This window comes from Xenopus laevis, chromosome 9_10L, assembly GCF_017654675.1.
Source record: "Xenopus laevis strain J_2021 chromosome 9_10L, Xenopus_laevis_v10.1, whole genome shotgun sequence".
NCBI classification, from domain to species: Eukaryota; Metazoa; Chordata; class Amphibia; order Anura; family Pipidae; genus Xenopus; species Xenopus laevis.
The window spans coordinates 105243995-105269043 of NC_054387.1; the positions used below are offsets into that span (position 1 = coordinate 105243995).

Below are 25049 nucleotides of genomic sequence, written 5' to 3' on the forward strand. Positions count from 1 at the left end.
CAAACAAGGAGCACGTGGTTCTTTTTCCCACTTCCCCCCTAAATTACATATGCAAATTAGGGCTCAGATTCAATTTGGTATTCAGACAAATCTTTCACAAAGGATTTGGGATTCGACCAAATCCTAAAATAGTGGATTTGTTGCATCCCTAGTGAGATTTCTGAACTATATGCATTCCTGCTAGATTAGAAGGAATCTGACAATTACACATTGACTATTAATAATGAATGATTCCAAACGTATCATTCTTCTGATATAGATGCATGCTTTCTTCGTTTTATTTGTTCAAAAAGCAAGGGATCACATAGTCAAGAGGTTTCATGTACTCTGGTATTGACTAAGTTGTTATATATTATATTATTCCATATTCAAGGCATTTGGTGAGACCTCCTGAAGTTACTAATTTACTACTAGGCAATTGTTGAACAGATAGAGGGACAAATGAGGACATTCCCAAATCCAGCAGTGTGTGTTCCCTATCTGTCTAGGGTTGGTCCCTAATCTAATAATCAATAATGGTCACCTCTGCTTTAAATGAATAGATGATTAGATTCTTAAAAAATCGATGTCCTGACCAGTTTTGCTAAAGCTTTTATTAACTGCATTTTTCAATGTGGTTGCTTTGTGCAGCTCTTTTAGATACTTAAATTGCTACATGAAGGAATTGATCATGGGACCAGCAGGAGCTAGCATCATGCAGAATTCCTTTGATAAAGGCGACATGGGAGAATATTTTATATTGCAACACTTGCTACAAACTTGTGTGTTACATATAAAAGACCACTTATTGACGCTAGATGTTGTATTGAACTAAACCAGTCTAACGAGGAAGGTCATCAAGTCAATACCTTGTATGTTTAATTTTCTGTATTTTCCTATATTATAAAGCTACTCTTCTTCAAGAGTTCTTCATATCTAGTTTTGTTTTGTGAATTCAGTTAAAAGGGTGGTTCACCTTTGATAGACTTTTAGTATGGAATCACCAATTCTAAGCAACTTTTCAACTGGCCTTCATGATTTATAGTTTTTTAATTATCTGCCTTCTTCTGACTCTTTCACGCTTTCAAATGGTGGTCACTGACCCCATCTATAAACAAATGCTTTGTAAGGCTACATATTGTTATTGCTACTTTTTATTACTTATGTTTCTCTTCTGGCCCTCATCTGGTCATTTTCCAGTCTTTTATATCAATGCATTCTTGCTATTGTTATAAAAGAGGTGTTTATTATAATGGCGTGAATATCTAGCCTATTTAAGGTTTCTGTAAAATACATTTATCCCCTTTGAAAAGATATGGGTGAAATGCGCATCGGGGTAGACTTGCAGCAATGTTAAGACTCCAAGAATGCTTTGATCAGCGCTCTGCAGCGGTAACAGAGGTATGATGTAGTAGCCGGTCAGAAGGAGCTGATACATCGCGAGAGCTGTGCAGGATCTGGTGTGCATGGGAAGCGCTCCGCCATTGCCACATCGCCTTTTCATTAATTTGAACCCTAGCAACCAGATTGCTGAAATTGCAAACTGGAGTGCTGCTGAATAAAAAGCAAAATAACTAAAAAAAAAAAACACAATTAATAAAAAATGAAAAACAATTGCACATTGTCTTAGTACATCGCTCTCTACATCATTCTTAAAGTTAATTTAAAAACAACTCCTTTAATGTCATGTGGCATACTTACTATGTATGAATTCTGCAATATGCGCCTTTGTTGACTTTTCGGCATTTTTACTATACTCTCCCAAAAGTTTGTTTGTATGTTAATTATGGGTCTCACACTCTGTTTTGAGTACAGAGTAGCTAGAGCAAGCTCTTGAAAACTTATCTTAGCTCTGTACAGACTTGGTGACCCAAGAAATTCAAATAAAATATACAGTATGTTACGTCCTTAGCACTCTGTTAGGTCGTCCCAAAAGTTTGCTGCATTTCAGAATGGTCCAAATACCATTTTAAAGAATTGGAGCTTAGGTGACTAAAGCAGAGGAGCTAGGGATAGTTTTAACAAAATGATATACTAGTTAGGCAAACTTCTTTACAGATTCCGCAGCTTCAGAAGGACAACTGAGGACCAGTAATAAATTCTGAGATACAGGACTACTGTAAATGAAGTTCTCAATCTCCAAAGTACATGTTGGTGCTTTCATTGTCTTTTTTTTTTTTTTTTTTTTTTTACAAGTGCTGCCCCTTCTTGTATAGTTTTCAGGCATTAGAAAGATCTTTAAGATCACACATTTATTCTTAAGAAGATATATTTACCCTTTAGTGCATTCTAGTGTCTGAAAATCAACAGAGAAACGGATTATCTTGCAGTGCTTGGAATAATAATTGAAGTGTTGGAGATTTACATCATCTCCTGTGGTCTTCTGTATCAACATTGGATAACAAAGAAAAGTTTTACTATCAAGAGATTTGCGACCTGCACCGCAGGTTAATTATGTAATCAGAGGCTTCTTCTTGAAGTGCAGAATAGAAAGGGCGATAGATCTGTTCATTACCTCTCTGCGGTTAATCTGGCGAATGCTTTTGCAAATAAGAAAATAATAATTGTACTTTGATTAATGTTGAGTGGAAAAGCTTTCCCTGTTGCTTTTGAAATGCGGAATGGTTGCAGATTGATTCAGTGGCATGTGTTTATGGTGCATGAGAGAATGTGTTTAGAAAAGTTTTGTGCTCATACACTTTCATGCAAATGAAATACACAACATAAATCTGTCTCGGGCATCTAGTTTGGAATTAGTGATATTAAAACCTATTGAACATCATACATTCTCCTGGAATTGATTGGTATACATGTTCTTTCATTTTTTTTTTTTTAGAGTAATGCATAATCATTTTTATGCCTGTGCTTTGTACAGTACTGAGTATCTGTTATTTATTATAGTAAGAACAGAACTTGTAAGCCAGTACAGGTATGGGACCTGTTATCCAGAATACTCAGGACCTGAGGTTTTCCGGATAATGGATCTTTCCGTAATTTGGGTCTTCATGCCTTAAGTCTACTAGAAATTAATTTAAACATTAAATAAACCCAATAGGCTGGTTTTGTTTCCAATAAGGATTAATTATATCTTAGTTGGGATCAAGTACAAGCTACTGTTTTATTATAAACGAGAAAAATTTGGATAAAATGGAGTCTATGGGAGACAGCCATTCCGTAATTCGGAGCTTTCTGGATATCGGGTTTCCGGATAAGGGATCCTATACCTGTAGTGGGTTTGCATAGTTTAGTTGCAGAAGTCACCACATTGCTGCTTAAGGTGGCATGCATTTGGTCCCTTACTAGCTGATAGAAGGGTAGACATTGCAACTCTGAATTTATCACATACTATCCTCCCCTTTTCACATGATATAACAATGGATTAAATTATAGGCCTTCAAAAGTGTCTTTGTTACTCATAAACAAGTATTAGAACTGTTATCCAGAATGCTCAGGACCTGGGGCTCTCCGGTTAACTGATTTTTGCCTCCAATAAGGATCAATTATGTATCAGTATGGCTCAAGTTCAAGGTACTGTTCTACTATTACAAGGGACATTTTAAAAAAAAAATTGGATTATTTGGATAAAATGGTAGATAGCCTTTCAGTAATTTTGAGCTTTCTGGAAATGTGTTTCCAAATAACCGATCCAATAACTGTACAACAATTTGTGACTTTTGGATATCCAAATAGCAACAGAGAGGGTGCACTAATTGATGACAACTTGTGGCATCTAACTGTGCTAATTTCAATGTGATCTTTTAAATATCCTTTGTATGTAAGAAAGCAAACATATACTCTAAGAAGCAACATAATCATAGCCAATGTGTTGTTGTGCATGTGCAGAAGTCTAATGAATCCTAGTTATCAGACTAAAAATTCTTCTGTCTAGATGCATATTTTCCTAGTGTTTATTGCACAACACCAAGGAACCTCCTAGTCAAAGGCTTCATGTGCTCATGTGTTAGCTGAATTGTGTCCGTTTTGATCTTATATTATAGCCTAGATAAGCCAATACGTGAGAGGTGTGATACCTGTGTTAACTATGATTAAGACATACTCTCATTGATTCCGAAGTAGTGTAGATAGAGCAATAAAACTTGGGGATTCCCTAGTCCAGCAGCATCTGTTCAGTGATGGCCCCTACTATATTAATCAGTACATGTCACCCCTGCTTTTTTCAAACATTACCCATAAGTGCTGTGGAGACTTGAACTTTTTACAATGGACATTTACAATGGACATTTGGAAGACAAAAAAAATTGTCTAGTAACTTACTATTGGACAGTCTTGCCTTTCATTTTCTGACCACCCTTATTTGCATACCTGATCAAGAATAAAGCCCTTCTTTTTATGTTAGGGGTTTAATGATTTTCCATCTGGATCCTTGGGGGGGTAAATCAGGTTAATTTTATATAAATTCAAGTGATTGTGCTGCTGTGATGTCTTTGCAGTAATCAATACTAATCATATAAGTGACTAGCTGCGGCATGTAACTACAGAGCTTAATGAACAAAACCACATTGTGATTAAAAGGTTTTTTTTTTTGAATGTCAGGTTTGTAAACCCATCTATTTATCATGCCAGTCTGTGAACACAAATATTTATTTCTTAAAATAAGAAAATACTCAGCAACTAGCTGATTTCTGTTTTTATGGCCTTTTTTTGAATATATATTATGTTTTACAGGGTTTCAGGCCAAAGGTTACTATGCAATCTTGTTTAAATGTCAACAAAATTAATACAGAACTTTACTAAATTGTCAAGCATGGTAATTCAGTGAAACCTGAAGGCTTGCATAACATATTGATATATTTCCCCATTATGGATGGAATTCTATCCCTTGCTGCTGCCCCTATGAAAAAAGACAGCAGCTTGGCTTCTACTGCTCCCAAATGTAGAAATGTAATATGTTTAATGCATTTCATGTTGTTTCTTATACAAAACACTATTTTTAATCTTAGGGGCACATTTAAATGCCATTGGCCTGACGCACCTCTGCACATACTAATTATTATCCAATGGTGTTGTATTGTTCATGGCAGTTAGAGGTAACAGAAAGTTACTTGATGCCCCCACCTCTCCTTTCCCTCCCCCCTAGTATTCAATGTTTGCATGTGCAGTGAATGTTGATTAAGCCATAACCCTTTCCTTGGCAGTGTGATATGCATGCAGAAGATCCCCCTGCACCTTACTCTAATGGGGGGATGACATCTCTAAGGTAGAGGGTAATCTTATCCCCACAGCACTCATATATGGCTCCTTCACTTGAAATGTCCTTGGTACAAATGATTTATTAGTACACTACAACATAATTGTTAAATGAGAACTAAAGCCTATAATTTAATATTGCTAGTAAAGCTGTATTACAAATCTTAAAGGGATACTGTCATGGGAAAAAATGTTTCAGTTAATAGTGCTGCTCCAGCAGAATTCTGCACTGAAATCCATTTCTCAAAAGAGCAAACAGATTTTTTTATATTCAATTTTGAAATCTGACACAGGCTTAGACATATTGTCAATTTCCCAGCTGCCCCAAGTCATGTGACTTGTGCTCTGATAACTTCAATCACTCTTTGCTGCTGTACTGCAAGTTGGAGTGATATCACCCCCTCCCTTTCCCCAGCAGTCAAACAAAAGAACAATGGGAAGGTAACCAGATAACAGCTCCCTAACACAAGATAACAGCTGCCTGGTAGATCTAAGAACAACACTCAATAGTAAAAACCCATGTCCCACTGAGACACATTCAGTTACATTCAGAAGGAAAAACAAAAGCCTGCCAGAAAGCATTTCTCTCCTAAAGTGCAGGCACAAGTCACATGACATGGGACAGCTTGGAAATTGACAAAATGTCTAGCCCCATGTCAGATTTCAAAATTGAATATAAAAAAAATCTGTTTGCTCTTTTGAGAAATGGATTTCAGTGCAGACTTCTGCTGGAGTAGCAGTATTAACTGATGTGTTTTGGAAAAAAAAACATGTTTTCCGATGACAGGATCCCTTTAAGTTACTGTACCACTAGAGGACTCACAACCATATAACAGTAATGATCCATGCCGCCAAAATTGTCCACCGGAGCTCGCCATCTTGGATCTTGTTTGACCATCTTTTGAATATTAGTGCCACTTCACATGCTCAACCTGTTCTTGGCATCAGTTAGCAGTTTAGCTTATAGTTTGTTGTAAATCATCAATCAGAAAATGAGGTAAGATCTTTCATAGGAGCTACTGCTACAGTGTTTATTAGTAAATTCTGAATGCAGCTGCCATGTAATATTAATTAGGATGAATTATTAATAATATTGTAAATATTATAAACCTGTGTATACTGTATATTATGAGTTGGTCCCTAAGTCAAAGATTACATTACAGATTTTATATTTTTCTCCCTCAACTTTGAGTGCCGCTTCCTAATTTATTCAGGCCAAGCTGCATCAATGCAAAGTAAAACCAAGAAGGGCTATTTGTATATCTGTAGAATGAATTCTCCGTATCATCACACTTCCCTCCTTCTTTGCAGAATTATACGTTTACAAAAGCAATTTTTTAACACTAATAATAATCTTGCATCATTTTAGATCGTGGCTGACCTTGGAGGTAATAGTCTGTGTCAACTTTCAAGAAGCTGAAATTAGAATATCTTTTTTGCAATTTGTTAATTTTGTGTTTTATTTGCACAAGGAAATTGCTTGAAGAATTGTAAAATGCATTCTCTGTGTTGGGTAGCCTTAACACATCATTGCTATAGCTTGCTTCTGTTGTAATACCGTGTCTGACTATTTCTTTTATTAATCTGCTATTGCAAAATGTTTTGAAAGAAGTCCAAATAGAAATGTAGAATTTCTACTGTATACCGCAATGCTAAAATGCACCTATTCTTTAAGTATAACACAAAGCAGGAAATATATTAAAATATCAGTCATCGCTGTCCATATTTTCTTGACGCTGGAGAAAAGCCTTTTGCTGCAATAGTTTTTGCATAAACATTGAGTTATGGGTAATATGGCTTATATGCGTAAATGTTAAAATTAGTTATTAATGAGCTTTTGCTATTGTTCATGAATTTTTATAATTTTTGGGTAAACTGTAACAGACTATGGGGCCAAGGTAATGGAAGGAACATGTGAAGCTGCTCAAAGAAACAGCTACGTTGATCTGACCATAACATGGCAATGGGGTGAATTGACAATACTGTAAAGTAGTAGGCAATTCAACAATACATTCTAATTGGTCAGTTTACTCTTCATTTGTCAATTTACTGCTTTAGTGATCACACTGTTTATATATTGTGTCCCTTTACCTTACCATATAGACCAGTGTTCCCCAACCAGTGGCTCATGGTTAACATGTAACAGGTCACCAACCCCTGTTGCCCCCAATGGCCTCAATGTAGGCACTTATTTTTCAATTATTGACTTTGAGGCAAGTTTGGTTAATCATATTCTTTGTTTGGCACCCTGCAGGATTTTTTTTCATGCTTGTCTTTCTCCCCAGCTCTCTCTACTTTTCAATGTGGCTTATCTGTTAAAAATGTTGGGGACCTCTGATATAGACAGTATTGTTTTATGTTGCTGTTTTTTTCTGTGCCCAGATCATTCCTTCTTCCTTCACCATTTATACAGGGCATGTGTAAGGGAGCAACTACTAATGCTTCCTTTGTTATTGGATGTTTTCTATAGCCTGACCTTGAATGATGGTGTTGATGAATATTGTTTCTTTTCTGAACCGTAGAAAGCTTAGTGCTCCTGTTTCCAATACCACTTTGGCAGTATTGCCACAAAAGTCTTTTTCTTTTAGACTACAAAACTGGTGTACTTGTGCTCAGTAATGACTTTATCAAATATTCTTTTAGAGTAGGAATAATCTAAGCCTTCAGCTACTGAACTGACACTTTGACTTGACATCAAAATCTTGTCAGATATCAGTGGGACCTGATAGTTGCGTTTAAACAACAGGAGGATTTTAGTCTAAACATAAGTGATTTAGAAAGGTAGCCGGAGAGTTTATCGGAAATGTGTTCTCATTTTAGCCTAGTTGAAGGAGGAACATCTGAGGCTTAGGTGGCATGAAATACATGGACCTTTGTAACCGAGTATAGTCTAGAGAGAAGCAGGAGGAACGTTTATTGCACACTGAAGAGATCCAATGGGCTTAGAATTTGTGGCTCTTTAGAAGCAATAAATCCTGTTTTTTTTTTAGAAAAAAAAAGTTCATATTTTTATTAAGACATTAACAACTATTCACAATTATGTAGCTATTGGGTTTTTCTACTTCAGTTAATGTGAAAAAAAACAGCTCAGTCGTGCATTATTGTTGATGTTTAACCACAAGTGTTATAGATTTATGAATTTTTTTTAAAGTTTCTCTTTTTGATCTGGCTGTTGCATGGAGAAACCCTCATAGAATTTAATAGCACAGATAACCCAAAACCATTATGCTAATTAACTTCATGCCTTGTCTTCCAGAAATGGAATATCAATAGTTTGAGGTTCCTACTAAGATACTAAATTGGCCAGCCATATGGTAGATCTGAGTTCAACTGTATGGGACCCATCAATTGCTAGGCCTTGCATTTGCAATTGATTCTTTGAGTATTGGCTTATTGCATGGCCACAAACTTCCATAGCGCTACTCTAATATCAGAGTTTATCCCATTACAGCAGTAGGAATTTTCTTCAACATAGCCACTACAGCATTTTTCCCATCACCAGATGTATATTGTAAAACAAAACTACAGTTTGTTTTCTTGACGACGATCAAGCGCAGTAAAGAAAAAAGAATTTAAAGAAAAAAAAGTTGCTGTTGCCAAGTTACTTTTTGAAGGAACCCAATGTGATTGAAAGATCTGATAAATCCTTTGCAAGCCTGCATTTTGATTTTGCCTGCAGAGTCTAATTGAAAATATCCAATAAAAAAATGTCCTGGGGGCTGGAAGACACAACCGTATTATATGATTTTTTTTCTTATTGCAGCAAAATAATATATAGCAAAATAGCAAAACAACAAAAAGACCAAAATATTTAGATAAAAAGTAGAATATGAACTGTGTCATTTAGAAACCTTCAGTCTCCTATATGTATCAGCAGTAGAAATTGTCTAATGCAAATCACTGGGTAGTTCCAAAAACGAAATCAGAAATCTTGGTTTCTGGTGAAAACCAGCTTGTCAGATTTATAGATCGTTCCAATTTAAGAAGTGTTTAATCTTTAATTAAATAGACGGCTGTCCATCAAAATATTAATAGCTGTCCTGTAAGGGTAGATACACCCACAATTCTAGATGACTAGAGCTTACTAGTAATATTTGTCTCTCTCTTGTTTGACATTATTTAGTACCTATAGGCATGCAAACTACTGTAGGTTATACTATTGGTGGGAGTATAAGGCTGCATGGCCTTCAGCTATGTTTTTCCATTTGCCATCAGTTTGCAGGAATGTCAGAAGTTGTTTTCTTGAAGCTCCTGTGACAGTGCAAAAATATTGAGGTCCTAGCAGCTTCTCACAGAATCAACATACTCGTCTTTAGGTTGGTGCTTAAGGCCTCTTACACATGTATGTCTTTCTTGCATTTCCCTGCATGTGTTCTTCATGTGATTCTTCAAGTGGTTCCTTGTGGTGGAACGCTTGAAGGATCTGCTGCAAGGAACTGCATAAAGATACATCAGTGTGGTCACCTTCCAATAGTCAGCCTCCATTTACTTGTACCTATAATCAGGGTCGTCATCAGAAATCACGGGACCCTGTACAACACTGGAAATTATGATGGGTCATTTGATGAAAGGTGGAAGCTCCGCAAAAGCTCATAGCCCGCAGCTAGCTCCTGAAAATACAGATGATGTACCACTTTTTTTTCTATTTCTTGGTCCAGCCTGGTTGGTTTTACGGAGTTTTGTGGGAGAAGGTATGAAATATTTACTTTATAATAAAATCCTCCTTACTCCTAAACCAACATCTTGGGGAAGAGTGCCTAATTTTTTTTGCACCTTTTATCTTTCTTTAACTTTTCTGTTTTATTATATAACCAAGACTCATCAACTCCATATTTGACTGTTGTTGAACATGAGTGTATATTGCAAGGGCAAACCTTGAGTCAATTCAACTTGTTGGTTCACAGGCCCCCACCAATGAGGACCCAACACAGTTGATGTAGCTCCAAGGGCCTGGTGACCCCAACCTAAAGCTGACCATAGATGCAAAGATCCGATCGTTTTAATCCTCGAACGATCAGACTGCCCCATCTCCCGACCTGCCACTAAGCCATTCAGATCAAATAAAGTAGTGAAAGAACAGCTAAGCCGATGTTCTGCCCTTGACAGCAATCGTACGATAGTTATGTCCGACAAAGCTGGTGACAGTCTCCCACTGAAAATCGGACAATCGGCAATACATGCAGAGATATTATCGGCAGCCGACAAATCTTTTAAGCTGGCCGATCGACCAAACTCCCGATCTCCGTAGGATGAAAAATGTCGGGACTCTCCACACACTGTCCGAAAATTGTACGAATCGAGGATTTGTACGATCAAATCTTTGCATCTATGGCCAGCTTAAGTGCTTGGAACAGTCTCAGAAGATGATAAGGTAACATCACTCATCTTGTTATATAAATTGTACCCGCAGCCACTTTGGGATTGCTGATGTCTCATGGGAATTGTCGAAGAAGTCTGTGCAAGGGCAGGTTGGTCTGTCACTGTGTCTCTAATGAAATGCTTGTGGGCCACAGTGTGCCATGGTAGGCTTGGAGGCCTTTCAGACAGCAACCCCCAGTCTATAGAACCCCAACCAATTGGTCCAGATTGGTTCCCATGGTTGCCCATTCGATGAAGTAGGTGAGGGCTATAGAAATGAGTGACTTAGTGAAACAATTTTAAACAATATTCTCAATCACTCTTTAGCCCTGTGGATTAGGGCTTATTGCTCTGTGCACAGTATTGCTGTGAAAACATTGATGTTATTTCAGGCTAAAACTGTCATCCTTCCAATCACCCAGTGGGCAGTTGCCGAAAGTTGTGAATAATACTTCTACTATGTGTACAATAATGTTGATGGAAGAAATCAGCTTCATAAAACATATTTTTGTGATATGGGTGTTTATGCAAAATATTTTTCATAGGCCACTTTTGCTGTATGCAGTATAAAAGGCTTGTAAACACATGTTAGCCTGCGCATTCATTTAGTGACATACTGTATGTTGGCTGCAGGGGCTTTAAAAAGGAATATTTCAGTGACACATCTCGCCCTTTGCCAATACCTTTGCAGGCTGACATTATTTTATGTCATGTTTCTGAGCTCAGATTTTCATACCCTGGGTGGGGAAGTGACCTTTTGCAATATTATTAACATGCTGACCTTGTCAAAAATATGAATGCATTAACAGGAGACTTGGCAGCGAGTGCTTCGCTTATGTTCAAATCAACGCAGAGAAAAGCAATTTCTGGAAATGTAATGAAATCAAAATAAAAAGTCTTTTATATTTTATGTGAAGATGTTTATTAAGATAGGCTTTATGTTAGTGTGTTTGGAAAGCGCTAATGCATTGGAATTGGGAACTGGTGTAACTCCTTGTGTTCTAGAAGAAGTCGTAACATTAGAATCTAAGGACAAGTAATGATCATTCCCTACATTGGAAATGCTGAGCAGACATGTTTATTAAAACATTCAGTTTACTGGAGCATGGATTTACATGCTTTTCTGATATGCTTATGGAAAATAGAATATAATCTCAATCTAGAAAGGCTGTTTTTTTTTTTTTTATACAGGTATTGGATCCGTTAACTGGAAGTGCTGTCTCACATATACTCAGTTTTATCCATATAATCCACATTTTTTAAAATGATTTCTTTTTTCTCTTTAATAATAAAACAGTACCTTGTACTTGATCGAAAGCTTAGGATCCAAACAAAGGTATAATTAATCCTTATTGGAGGCAAAACCAGCCCATTAAGTTTATTTAATGTTTCCAAATTTGTTGCTAGTAAATTTAACGTATGAAAATCCAAATATCTGGAAAACTCTAGGTCCCAAGCATTCTGCATAACAGGTCCCATACCTGTTCATGCAGCTATCCTTTAGCCTAAAGATTGTCTCACTCTGCTTTACGAGATGTTGACATTTTTCAGGTTTTAACTGGAACATGCCATTATGCTTATAAAAAAAACATCAGTTCCAAGCCAATTGGAGAGACCGCACACCTCACACCTTATAAAAAACGCGTCCGATGCTAATCATGGTTGCAAAGGTTCCAGCCTGCCTCCCACCAGATGATTTATTAGTTGGCATAAAGCCAACCCGCATCCAACTCGGTGAGCCATCATCATTTCATTATTTATATACCCTCAGCTGACCCGTCCGCCCATCTCTGATGTCAACAGAGGGGGGGGGGGGGCAATCAGAAGCAAGTATATAAATAAACCAGATGGCAAGGCAGCCACCAAAGCAATTGAGAGAAAATAACATAGTGGCCTGGGTGGGTTGTGGGCACCCTTCCACATCCCCAAACCTACACAACTCTCTGGGTATTTGCTGGTCTGCACATCATCCGTTACAGACATGGTCAGTCACCAACAAATCTTCATGTAAAAAGTCGTAGGGCAATGGTGCACATGGTCCATTTAGTCACCCACACTCAATTTCCTCCAATGTGGACAGCAAATTTAAAAAAAAAACCTTCTCATTGTTGTCCTTTTTTTCTTTTTCTTTCATTCATTTTCCAGTTCTTACATTGTTATTTTAAAACATAGTGTGTGTCGTTGCTATTAAGAATGATTTAGAGTACCAGGGTCAGAGCAAAGTCTTTTTTATATTTGATCTCCAGCATATTGGGACTTTGCTGTCCCCAAATCCAGCAGTACTCCTAACTGTCTTTACATTAAAGGGATTGTCATTATTTTTATGGTGTCATTTTTATTTCTAAAAAAAACCTGCAAATAATTCACTCTACCATGTAAAATTCCAAGTTTTTTCTTTTTAATTTATAATATTGGTGTGTAGGCACCATCTCAGGTCATTTTGCCTGGTCATGTGCTTTCAGAAAGAGCCAACACTTTAGGATTTAACTGCTATCTGGTAGGCTGTTGTTTCTCCTGCTCAATGTAACTGAATGTGTTGCAGTGGGACTTGGCTTTTACTATTGAGTGTTGTTCTTAGATCTACCAGGCAGCTGTTATCTTGTGTTAGGGAGCTGCTATCTGGTTACCTTCCCATTGTTCTGTTGTTAGGCTGCTGGGGGGAAAAGGGAAGGGGTGATATCACTGCAACTTGCAGTACAGCAGTAAAGAGTGACTGAAGTCACAGCACAAGTCACATGAGTGGGGGCAGCTGGAAAACGGACAATATGTCTAGCCCCTTGTCAGATTTCAAAATTAAATATAGAAAAATCTGTTTGCTCTTTTGAGAAATGAATTTCAGTGCAGAATTCTGCTGATGCATTTTGAAAAAAGCATGTTTTCCCATGACAATATCCCTATAAAGGGATTGTGGCATGTTCTAATGTTCTTCAGGCAAAGTCTAACCCCATCTTATTTCCCCCATTTATTTGTCACAGGTCTAAAAGGGCAATGCTTACCATAAAGTGTATGGGGTTTATGTTGTAATACTGTCTGGTTGCAATTGGCGATGGATGGGATGGAGGGGTTTGTGGTGTAAAGTGCCTGTTTTCCAATTTGAGATGTTAATATCTGCCTAGTAAAGGTGCCCCCTGTACTTACTATCACTCGTCTGAGCACAACATTTTCTTCCAGTTTATGTAATTTAACCCAGATTATTACAAGATTTTCTTTTCTTTAACCTACATAATGTATCAGGTGTCATGCTATGTGTGGCAAGGATTGTGTAAGAGCAATGGCAAAGATATCTTCAGTGCTTTATCTTTAAATATTTGTCTTTACTTAACTTAAAGTATGGAGATCCAAATAACAGAAAGATCCTTTATTTGGAAAACCCCAGGTCCTGAGCATTCTAGATAAAAGGTTCTATACCTGTAATTTTAAAGAACTAAAAAAAGTGCAAAATATTGTTTCCTGAATATATAATGTAAGAAGCTTCATGTTTATATTAGGAAATGTGATTGTAATATATCTGAATTTAATATCAAAATATATGTACACCAATTTTGGTTTTGAACGTTCCACTATTACAAAATGTTGCCTTGTGGGTAATATGTGACATCTTATAATTAAACTACAACGGTAATATCTTTGAGGATAGATGCACTTTCAGTCACCAGATACGGCAAGCAATAAAAAATGTGCCTTTTAACTAGATATTTAATAAGAACTCTCAAACTCATTGGTTCGTTGGCAGATCTGTAATTAACCTAACTCCTTGTTTAGCTTATTAAACAACTCAACACTATGTAAGGACTGATATCATTTTCTTCCGCACTTCAGAATAAATTGCAATATAAATTGCTTGTGACTATAAGACCCACCTCAACGGTACAACGGGAAGCTTTTGGTACAGGTCCAGTTTCCATATATTTCTCTCCATAAGGTAGAGGAACACTCCCACCTCTTGATCCGGTCTGGTGGGGATCTGGAGGCTGAGTTGAAGTACCTCCTAAGCAGATCCTGTAAAGGACACAGCCAGAACAGATTGCTGTGCAGATTTGCCGAGGATTAAAAGTAATTAAAGAGTTGATCTTGCTTTCATTCCGCACTATCTGTCAGCTATTTACATGCTAATGTTAGACCTGCCAGAGAGAATATGAGAGGTGTCAGCAATGGGCATTTTATCCTACTCGGAAGCAGCAGGAAATAATGAGATGGGTAAATTAAAATAGAAAAATAAAAATGAATAAATATAGTTTTTTGTCTTTGAGTATTATCCAAAGGCAAAATAATTCACTTCTGTTTGGGAACATTTCATAAAATTTGTATTTGTATTTAAAAGGAATCCATTGTAAAAAAAATGTGGGATTTTTCCACAGAGAAAGAGTTTCTTTCTCGGTGAAAAGGGGTAAATTAAACTAAAAATGATCATTTTTGCATTCTGGTCTTGGTATAACTCAGGCTAACTCAGGATTCGTGGATGCCCTCAGACAGGTATGTACTGTATATATTTATACTTGGTGGACTTTAAGAGGAATACACAGATTTTAAATATGTATTCAAAAAGGATGGCAGCAGTTTAATGGATCATTATCATTGGCACAATTTTATTCCAAATTAGACTACATACAGATATGCTATTATTTAACAGCTCTGGCAACTCGGTCATACTGTTAAAAAAAAAACAATAAGACTATTTGTGAAATAGATTTATTGAACGCTGTTTTTGGGTAGCAATAAAAGGTCATGCTAACATCTTTTTATCTATGTATATTCTTATTAGTGAATTTCCTCATACAGGGAGATCCTGGGTTATAAACACCCAACATACATACAAGTCACACTTACAAACGGAGGCTATTGCAGTAACATACTGTGGTTTGCTTGGCCTTTATTACCATTTAGCTTTAATAAACCACCTGCCCCAACCCCCTCTGGTGTGAGTTGTCTACTGTGGAGCATAGAAATGTAAAAATAAATTCTATCTTAAAGGAGAAGGAAAGGTGTTTTTACTTGGGGGTGCCAAACGTTAGCAATCCCTAATTAATTTAATTTACTTACCTGGAGCACCACAGAGTGATCAGCTTCCTCCTTCTTCTTTCGGCTGCGCATGCACAGTAGAGCGAAAAGTCAAACTTTAATAAAAAAAAAGCCGGCTATTTTGTTCTACTGCTCATGTCTGCCCCTGGAAATCTGAAGAAAGAAGAAGCAGGAAGCCGATTGCTCTGTGGTGCTTGCTGGAAGAATCCCCCGGGCTGGGGCAGTTTTCTGCTGATAGGAGCACCTGCGGGTAAGTAAATAGATTCACTTGGGGGTACCTAAATTTTGTAGAAAATGCCTATACTTCTCCTTCACATCTGTCTAGGTTGCATTTAATAGATAATGAATCTGTTGCAACTTAAATACAAATTCAACTCAAAGGAGAACTAAACCCCCGTTAATTAAAAATCCCCATCCCCTTCCGTCCATTGGCCCCCTTCACTGCTTCATTCCTCCTTAGTTACTCAATGGAAAAAGTATCCCTGTCATGCACCATGGCATATTCATGCAGAGTTGTGTAGTGGAGCTCTCCGACGCCATTTTCTGCATCTTCGGATACTCATCTTTTTAGCAGTCTTCGGAGCTTTCCACACGTGCACTAGTACCAGAATCTAGTACCAGAATGGTCCCAACTGCACATGCGCGAAAAAGCTCCGTGACAGCACTCACTTCCGTGAGGAACCAGAAGATATAGACGTTGAGCCGAAGAGATCTGCAGCACTACTCTGCATGACAGCTAAAAATTGGTTTTAACTTTGCGCAAATATAACCAGCGGATGCACAAACACAATGGTGATTATGCCCCAGAAAAAAATAAAGCAATATAATCAGTATGCGCTTCCTATATTAGCTAATATCCCACCAACCGAAAGCTTTCCTCACAGCAGTTTGACTTATAACTTAAGCTGCCCGTAGAAGTCTCAATTCAGGCAGATGAGAGACAGATAAGTAGTAGTTCGCTCTCCTCTTTGACACGAAATCTTGTTTTAAGATTTGGACTGAGTATTGAGTATTGGACTGATTTATTGTATTAAATAAAATTCCTATCATTTGAGCTTTCGCTCTGCTGTCCGACTGATTTCCCAGCCTGCAGCGCCAGCCTCCATGTGATCAGCTACAGCCGTAGTTGAGAGAGTGAGAACAGGAGCGTGTGAGCAACAGAGTGAAGGTGACAAAGTAGTGGAACACGAGGACGCTGACGAGACTATTAAAACAAAATTTTGTTACAAGTGCAGAGAGACGGGACCGCTATTAGCATCAGAGCTGGTTATAACAACACGCGATTACACAACAGTGATCCTGTAAGTAAAAATCTAGCAGGGACTCGGTGTTTACTGTACAGTATATAGAAGCGCACATTGGCCTCTCTCTTCCTTTGTATTTTATTTGAGGTGGAGTACTGAGGGGATTCGGTGTGTCAAAGAGGAGAACAAACTACTACTTATCTGCCTCTCATCTGCCTGTATTTAGAGACTTCTACGGGACACCTTAAAGGAAAACTATACCCCCAAAATGAACACTTAAGCAACAGAGTAAATATTGCCCTTTTACATCTCTTGCCTTGAGCCACCATTTCATGATGGTCTCTGTGCTGCCTCAGAGATCACCTGACCAGAAATACTACAACTCTAACTGTAACAGGAAGAAGTGTGGAAGCAAAAGACAGAACTCTGTCTGTTAATTGGCTCATGTGACCTAACATGTATGGTTTGTTGGTATGTTTGTGAGTACAGTGAATCGTACGATCCCAGGGGGCGGCCCTTATTTTTTTAAAATGGCAATTTTCTATTTATGATTACCCAATGGCACATACTACTAGAAAAGTATATTATTATGAAAATGGTTTATTTACATGAAGCAGGATTTTACATATGAGCTGGTTTATGCTATATCTTTTTATAGAGACCTACATTGTTTGGGGGGTATAGTTTTCCTTTAGGTTTTAAGTCAAACTGCTGTGAGGAAAGCTTTCGGTTGGTGGGATATTATCTAATATAGGAAGCGCATACTGATTATATTGCTTGACTACTCTGCATGAATATGCCAAGGTACATGACAGGGATACTTTTTCCCCTGAGTTACTAAGATGGGAGAAAGCAGTGAGGGGGGCCAACGGACGGAAGGGGATGGGGATGTTTGATTAATGGGGGGTTTAGTTCTTCTTTAAGAACAAACCTACAGACCCTATCTCGTACATAACCTGCGGACTGCCTGTATTTGTAATTGTTTTTTGCTAGGTCATTTGAATCTAAGTGTGCTTTTTCCTTTTCTTCACCTTTTATCTCCAATTTAGGTTTTCTGTTTAGAATTGTTCTTTTCTACTTGTATAGTACAGTTCAATGGGCTTCTGCCTAAACACGTTAGCTGCCCGTATGATTGCCTTATGTAGTAGGGAAAATGGACATGCTGAGGGGAATCTGACTTGTCGGGACGTAATTGCGCCTGCCCAGGATCCAATTTTGTAAGGTTGATACTTATCAGGATTCCAGAGCTGTAATGGTGGGTGAATTGGACTGCTTCTTAAGACATTTCCATCCATCACTGGTGTATGACAATATATTTTGTGAGAAAATGTGAAATGCAGAGAGTGGTGCCTGATTGAATTCATCACCTTTACAATAGCTCATAGTACTTGAAAATAGGTGCATTAAGCTTGAACAGCTGCATACTGTCTGTTCTCAAGTGCCCTGCTGGTACATTCTTTTCCCTAAATACACTTTAAATGACACTGGCCTGTTCTTTGTCTATTGAACACTAATTTGCAAAATACACATGTTGTCATATTTATGGACATATATTCTAGCTGTTCAATTTATTTGCTAGAAAGGCTGTGCTTTTTCAGCAGGGGCTTCTTTGCAATCCCTTATATACAGCAGCTCTACGACAATGAAAGTCCAAGCCTTCCACTGCAGTTCTGTCTCTTTTTAAACTTTATTGACCCTCTAACTTGTTATAATAACTGTGCCAATGACAAGACCAGATTGAAATACATACCTGCCAACATTAGAAAAGCAGAAAGAGGTTCAAAAACGTTTTAAGAGAAACTCCTCTGAAGAGTGACAGCATGGGATCCTCAAAGCAACTCTCAAAAGTTCTGAAAACAAAGATTGTTCGTTATCATGGTTTAGGGGAAGGCTACAAAAAGCTATCTCAGCGGTTTAAACTGTCAGTTTCAACAGTAAGGAATAGAATTGGGAAATGGAAGGCCACAGGCACAGTTGCTGTAAAGTAATGTAATAGGTACACTGCACACCTGGAATCTACTCACTCTGCAGTAGTGGTGCTGGTTCTCCGTTGACCTGGCACAGTCCCACAACAACAGCAACTTTTTGTTCACGGATCTGCACACACGCAAGTTTCTGCAGTGGGGAAAGTGCCCCCTCTTTATTAATTGACATCACTACCAACATCGTTTCGGGGGGTACAACCTCCTTTCATCAGGATGTAACTACAAATGTGACAAACTCACATTTGTAATTGCATCCTGATGAAGGGAGGTTGTACCCCCGAAACATTGATATTGGTGGTGATGTACATTAATAAAGAGGGGGCACTTTCCCCACTATAGAAACTTGCGTGTGTGTGGATCCATGAACAAAAAGTTACAGTTGCTGTAAAACCCAGGTCTGGCAGGCCAATAAAAATACACGAGCGGCATATACAGAGGATTGTGAGAATGGTTACAGACAACCCAAAGGTCACCTCCAAAGACCTGCAAGAACATCTTGCTGCAGATGGTGTATCTGTACATTGTTCTACAATTCAGCGCAATTTGCACAAATAACATCTGTATGGCAGAAAGATGAGACAGAAGCCCTTACTGCACTCACGCCACAAACAAGAGTCGCTTGTTGTATGCAAAAGCTCATTTAGACAAGCCACAGTCATTTTGGAACAAAGTACAAAATGTAGTTATTTGGTCATAACAAAAAGCTCTTTGCATGGCCGAAGAAGAACACTGCATTCCAAGAAAAACACCTGCTACCTACTGTAGCCAAATTTGGTGGATATTCCAGCATGCTGTGGGGGCTAGTTCAGGGACTGGGGTCCTTGTTAACGTCATGGGTCGAATGAATTCAACCCAAATCATTATTTAGTTTGAGGGTAATGAGGCTGTGGAATATACTGATGGGTTATTTTGTAATAGCAGTTTCCCTTAATACGTTTAAGATGTTTTTTGAATATCATCTTGGACCAGCAAAATATGCAGGCTACAGTTTTATGGTGGTTTTTGGATAAGTGGTCCCATACCTGTATTATCTCTGTTTTTAAATAAATGGTAACTTCTGGCTTCACCTTTCACAAATTTTCAATAAACTTTGCCTATGCTGAATTCTAGTCTTATCTTGTGAGGCAGATTTATAGTGGTGCTATGGTGAACTGATTTAGAAAAAAACTACCATAATGAGCTGCTGGAAATAGCAGATTTCTGCTTGATGTACTTCAGGATCAGGAAAAAAAATGTTAACACATGTCACCATAACAGTGGTTGTTGAAGAATGGAATTTGCAATTGGCTTTTAAATTTTTCGACTTTGTGGCGTTCTGAGAATGACCTAGGTAATCACTACTCACGAAACATTCAGCATAAACAAACTTTTTCTTTCACAATGAAACAAAATGCCAGGTTGCACATGTGGTTATCAGCATTCAAACAAAATTAGTATGAATGCTCATGATTATGGACGACCTGCTCTGTTTAAACATCATTGAACCATGATTTATATAATTGTCTGCTTGCGTTTATTTTTTTTATTTTTTTTGGCACTGTTTTTGCAACAATTCTGGTTGTCTGGTGGTGTTTTCACTATTTTTGTTTTATACACACACGCTGTTTGGTAAAGATTTCTTAAAGGAGCAAGGTTAAAACTGAGTAAACCTTATCAGAAAGGTCTATATACATACACCAGTAAACCCCCAAAGTAATGCTACTCTGAGTCCTCTGGCAAAAGAAACACAGCATTTATTTCCTTCTATTCTGTACACATGGGCTTCTGTATCAGACTTCTTTCAGCTTAAACCTCCAGGGCATGGGCTTGAGCATGCTCAGTTTGCTTTCCTCCGCCCTCCCTGCTTTGATTTGAGCCCAGAGCTATCAGTTAGCAGGAAGGGATGTCACACCAAGCTAATATGGAGCTGCTATCCTAAACAAACAGCGCCTAGAGCTGTTTACTCAGGTATGGTAGAGCCTTCTACAGCAAAGGTCTCCAACCTTTTTTGCCCCAGGGTCCGGTTTCAAGTAAGACCATCTTTTCAAGATGGGTGACAGTGACACTCAAAGTGTGTTTCTTATATCCAGTCTGCTCCATAATCTCGTTTTGGTTGCTGTCACTGCAGAAAATCCCACTTCCCAAAGATTGGATGTTGGAAATGGAAACAGGGTTTTCAGTGCTTTTGTGGCGATCTCAGGATATTCCACCTTGACTCTATTCCGGAACGTGTGGAGAACGTGTGAAGTTGTCTTAAATATACTACATTTGCAAACATTTGTGATCTCAAGCAGTTGATCCTCTTCTAACACGGACAAAGCCGATTCACCTGGCTTGTTCACAAATGGGTTGCAGATCCATTCCTTCCCAGTTCGGGGGTCTTTTGTGGTTAGGAAGTAATGCTCAAACTGTTTTGAAAGCTGTGATAGGTGATCCTGCACCAACTGGGTGTCAAGACCGCCGGGAGCGCGAGGAGTCGCGTCCGCTCCCGGCGGCGAAGAATCCGAAATGGCGGCGCCCAGGCAACCCACGTGGGTTCCGACGCCGGCGCCGTGACGTCAGCGCGGCGCGACAGTCGCGGGCGCGCTGACGCTGGCGCAAGGGCGCCAAATTCAAACATAAAAGGACGCCTGAGGCGCCAAGATGGCGCCCGAAAATAGGATCCTGATTCCTAGTGATTCCTGGGTTTCCCTTGCTGTTTTCCCTGCTTATTCTGCCTGATTCCTTTGTGTGACCCCTTGCCTGGACCTGGACTTCGCTGATACTCTGCCTGTCATTGACCCCTGCCTGGACCTGGACTTCGCTGATACTCTGCCTGTCATTGACCCCCTGCCTGGCCCTGGACTTTGTTACATTCCGTCTGCCTTTTGACCTGTGCTTGAACTTTGTTTCTCCTGCCTTACTCCTGGATACCACGACCCTGATCTTTCCTGAGGGGCTTCCTCCTAGATCCGGACTACTCCCCAGAGGGGGCTCCCGGCTCCCTGACATTATTTTCGGGCCATGGATCCTTCTGAGGAAGCCACACCTCATGTCGGACGAGCGCTCCGCGGACTGGCATCCCGCATGGAGGACTACGAAAACCAGCAGGTTCGCATTGGGCAAGCACTCGATGTCCTGCTAGCTCAAGTGCCTTCTGCGCCCTCCACTGCTCCACCTACTGGAGATCCCCCCATGGCGGCAGCCCCTACGAATGCAAGCTACCCGACAGGTGAGCCTCGCATTCCACCTCCCCCTCGTTTCAGTGGGGACCCACAAGCCTGCAGGGGATTTGCCACGCAATGCCAAATTCAATTTGAGTTCCAACCCACACAGTTTCCAAGTGAGCGTTCCAAGGTGGGGTATGTGATGTCTCGATTGGAAGGCAAGCCACTGGAGTGGGCAACGTCTCTTTGGGAGAAGAATTCCCCGCTGACTTTTGATGTTAAAGACTTTCTCCAAGCTTTTCGCATAGTCTTTGATGCTCCAGGTCGGGTTACGAACGCCCCTGCTCGTCTCTTGCAGCTCCGGCAGGGAAGCCGCAGTGTCAATGAGTATGCTATAGACTTCCGAACACTGATGGCGGAGACTTCCTGGTGTGATGACGCTTACAAGGCTGTATACTACCAAGGCCTATCCTTCCGCATCAAAGATGATCTCGTCTCCAGAGAGACTCCTGACACCCTGGAAGGACTGATCGCTCTATCCATTAAGGTGGACACTCGTCTCAGAGAACACCAGGTGGAGAGAGAGCGCAGCAGACGATTTTCTCCCATGTTGGCCCCTTGCTTTCAAAGGCCGATTCTGCAAACACCCGCTGTTCCTGTGACTCATGTGTCGACGTCTCCCCTGGAGGAACCTATGCAAGTAGGAAAGACTCGCCTCTCCGAGCAGGAAAGACTCCGAAGACGTATGGCAGGTCTCTGTTTATACTGTGGTGGGCATTCCCATTTTGCCAACGCCTGTCCTGCCAAAGCCAAGAGTTTTGTACCCCGAGGTATGTCTCAGGTTTCTCATGTAGGGGGCATCACTCGAGGTCCTCAGGAGAGGAATCAAGAAAATTCACGCAGACTTCTCCTTCCTTTACAGATTCACCTGGCAAGTAAGTCTATCTTCGAAAGGGCCTTCCTCGACTCCGGAGCGGATGGCAATTTCATGGACGCCTTCTTTGCCGAACGCATGAAGATTCCCCTGCTTCCATTGTCTTCACCCCTGCGAATTACCGCCATAGATGACAAACCCCTGGAGTTTGAATTCATCACAAAGTTCACGGCGGAACTATCTGTACAAGTTGGGGCGCTGCATCAAGAAAAACTTTCTTTCTTCATCATTCCCTGCCCTTCTACTCCAGTTATATTGGGTCTTCTGTGGTTACGTCTGCATAACCCCACCATAGACTGGTCCACTGGGCAGATCTCTCGTTGGAGTTTATTTTGCCTGCAACATTGCCTTCCGCCAAAACCCCTCGAGAAGGTGAATGTCTCCACTGCGGAATTAAAGACTTTGCCCTCCACTTACAAGGGATTTTCCGATGTGTTTTGTAAAAAGTCTGCAGAGTTCCTTCCCCCACATCGCTCCTACGACTGTCCGGTTGAACTCCTGCCAGGAGCTATGCCCCCCAGAGGGCGCACCTACCCTCTCTCTCCTGCAGAGACTACCGCTATGAAGGAGTACATCCAAGAAAATCTCCAGCGGGGGTTTATCCGCCCTTCTACCTCTCCTGCAGGGGCTGGGTTCTTCTTTGTGGAGAAGAAGGACGGAGGCCTTCGGCCTTGTATAGACTATCAGGGTCTGAATAAGATCACCGTGAAGAACAGGTACCCCCTGCCCCTGATTGCCGAGCTCTTTGACCAGCTGAAAGGGGCAAAGATTTTCTCCAAGTTGGATCTCCGGGGGGGCCTACAACCTCATTCGCATCCGGGAGGGTGACGAATGGAAGACGGCATTCAACACTCGGGATGGGCACTATGAATATCTTGTTATGCCCTTCGGCCTATGCAATGCCCCTGCCGTCTTCCAGGAGTTTGTTAATGATGTGTTCCGAGATCTCCTAGGAAGGTTCGTAGTCGTATACTTGGACGACATCCTGATCTTTTCCAAGGACCTTGAAAGTCATCGCTCCCAGGTGAAGGAGGTACTCTCTCGTCTGAGGAAGAACTCTCTCTTCGCCAAGTTGGAGAAGTGTGTCTTCGAGGTATCCAAGATCCCCTTCCTAGGATACATTATCTCTCCAGAGGGATTTGAGATGGACCCCGTGAAAGTGTCGGCCATCCAGGAGTGGCCTCTCCCATTGAGTACCAAGGCAATCCAGAGATTCATCGGATTTGCTAATTATTATCGACAGTTCATCCGGGGGTTCTCTTCCCGCATTGCACCTATTCTGGCCCTCATCCGGAAAGGGGGTAAACCCAGCCTGTGGCCTCCATCTGCCATAGAAGCTTTTCAGTCCTTGAAAGAGGCCTTCACATCCGCTCCTGTTCTCCGACATCCCAATCCTGCACTACCCTTCTGCATCGAAGTTGATGCTTCTGAAGTCGGAGCCGGAGCTATCCTGTCTCAGAGACATTCCACTGATGGAAAATTGCACCCCTGTGCGTTTTTCTCCAAGAAGTTCTCATCCGCAGAGCAGAACTATGATGTCGGGAATCGGGAACTCTTGGCAGTCAAGCTTGCCCTTGAAGAATGGCGTCACCTCCTGGAGGGCTCTGAAATTCCTGTCCAGATTTTCACAGATCACAAGAATCTGGAGTTTATACAGTCCTTCAAGAGGCTAAATCCCAGACAAGCCAGGTGGGCCCTTTTCTTTTCCCGATTTAACTTTGTTTTGACCTATCGCCCAGGTTCCAAGAATCTGAAGGCCGACGCCTTGTCTCGTAGCTTCACTCCGGTGGACCGTGACCCTGAGAGGCAGGAACTAATCATTCCACCAGTCAAGATCATTGCCTCTCTGTATCCCCAATTTGCCGACCAGATTCTGGCTGGGCAGTCCTTGGCTCCTCAAGATACTCCGATTGGCATGGCCTTCGTCCCTCCAGAACTTCGCCTGGCCATCCTGCAACAAACCCACTGCTCCAGGCAAGCTGGACATCCTGGTCCGGCCAAGACCCTTGAACTCTTGAGGCGCCTAGTCTGGTGGCCTGATATCCGCAAGGATGTAAAGGACTTTGTGGCTGCTTGTAATGTCTGCGCCACTTCTAAGCCTAGCCATTCCCGCCCTAGCGGGTTGTTACAGCCTTTGCCGGTTCCCTCTCGTCCATGGACGCACCTCTCTATGGACTTTATTGTCGAACTTCCTCCC

General features: G+C 40.4%; 1 protein-coding gene across 5 annotated transcripts in view; it reads left to right on the plus strand.

Moving 5' to 3' along the window:
* Window positions 1-25049, plus strand: part of mad1l1.L (mitotic arrest deficient 1 like 1 L homeolog) — a 501886-nt gene that overhangs the window by 148170 nt on the left and 328667 nt on the right.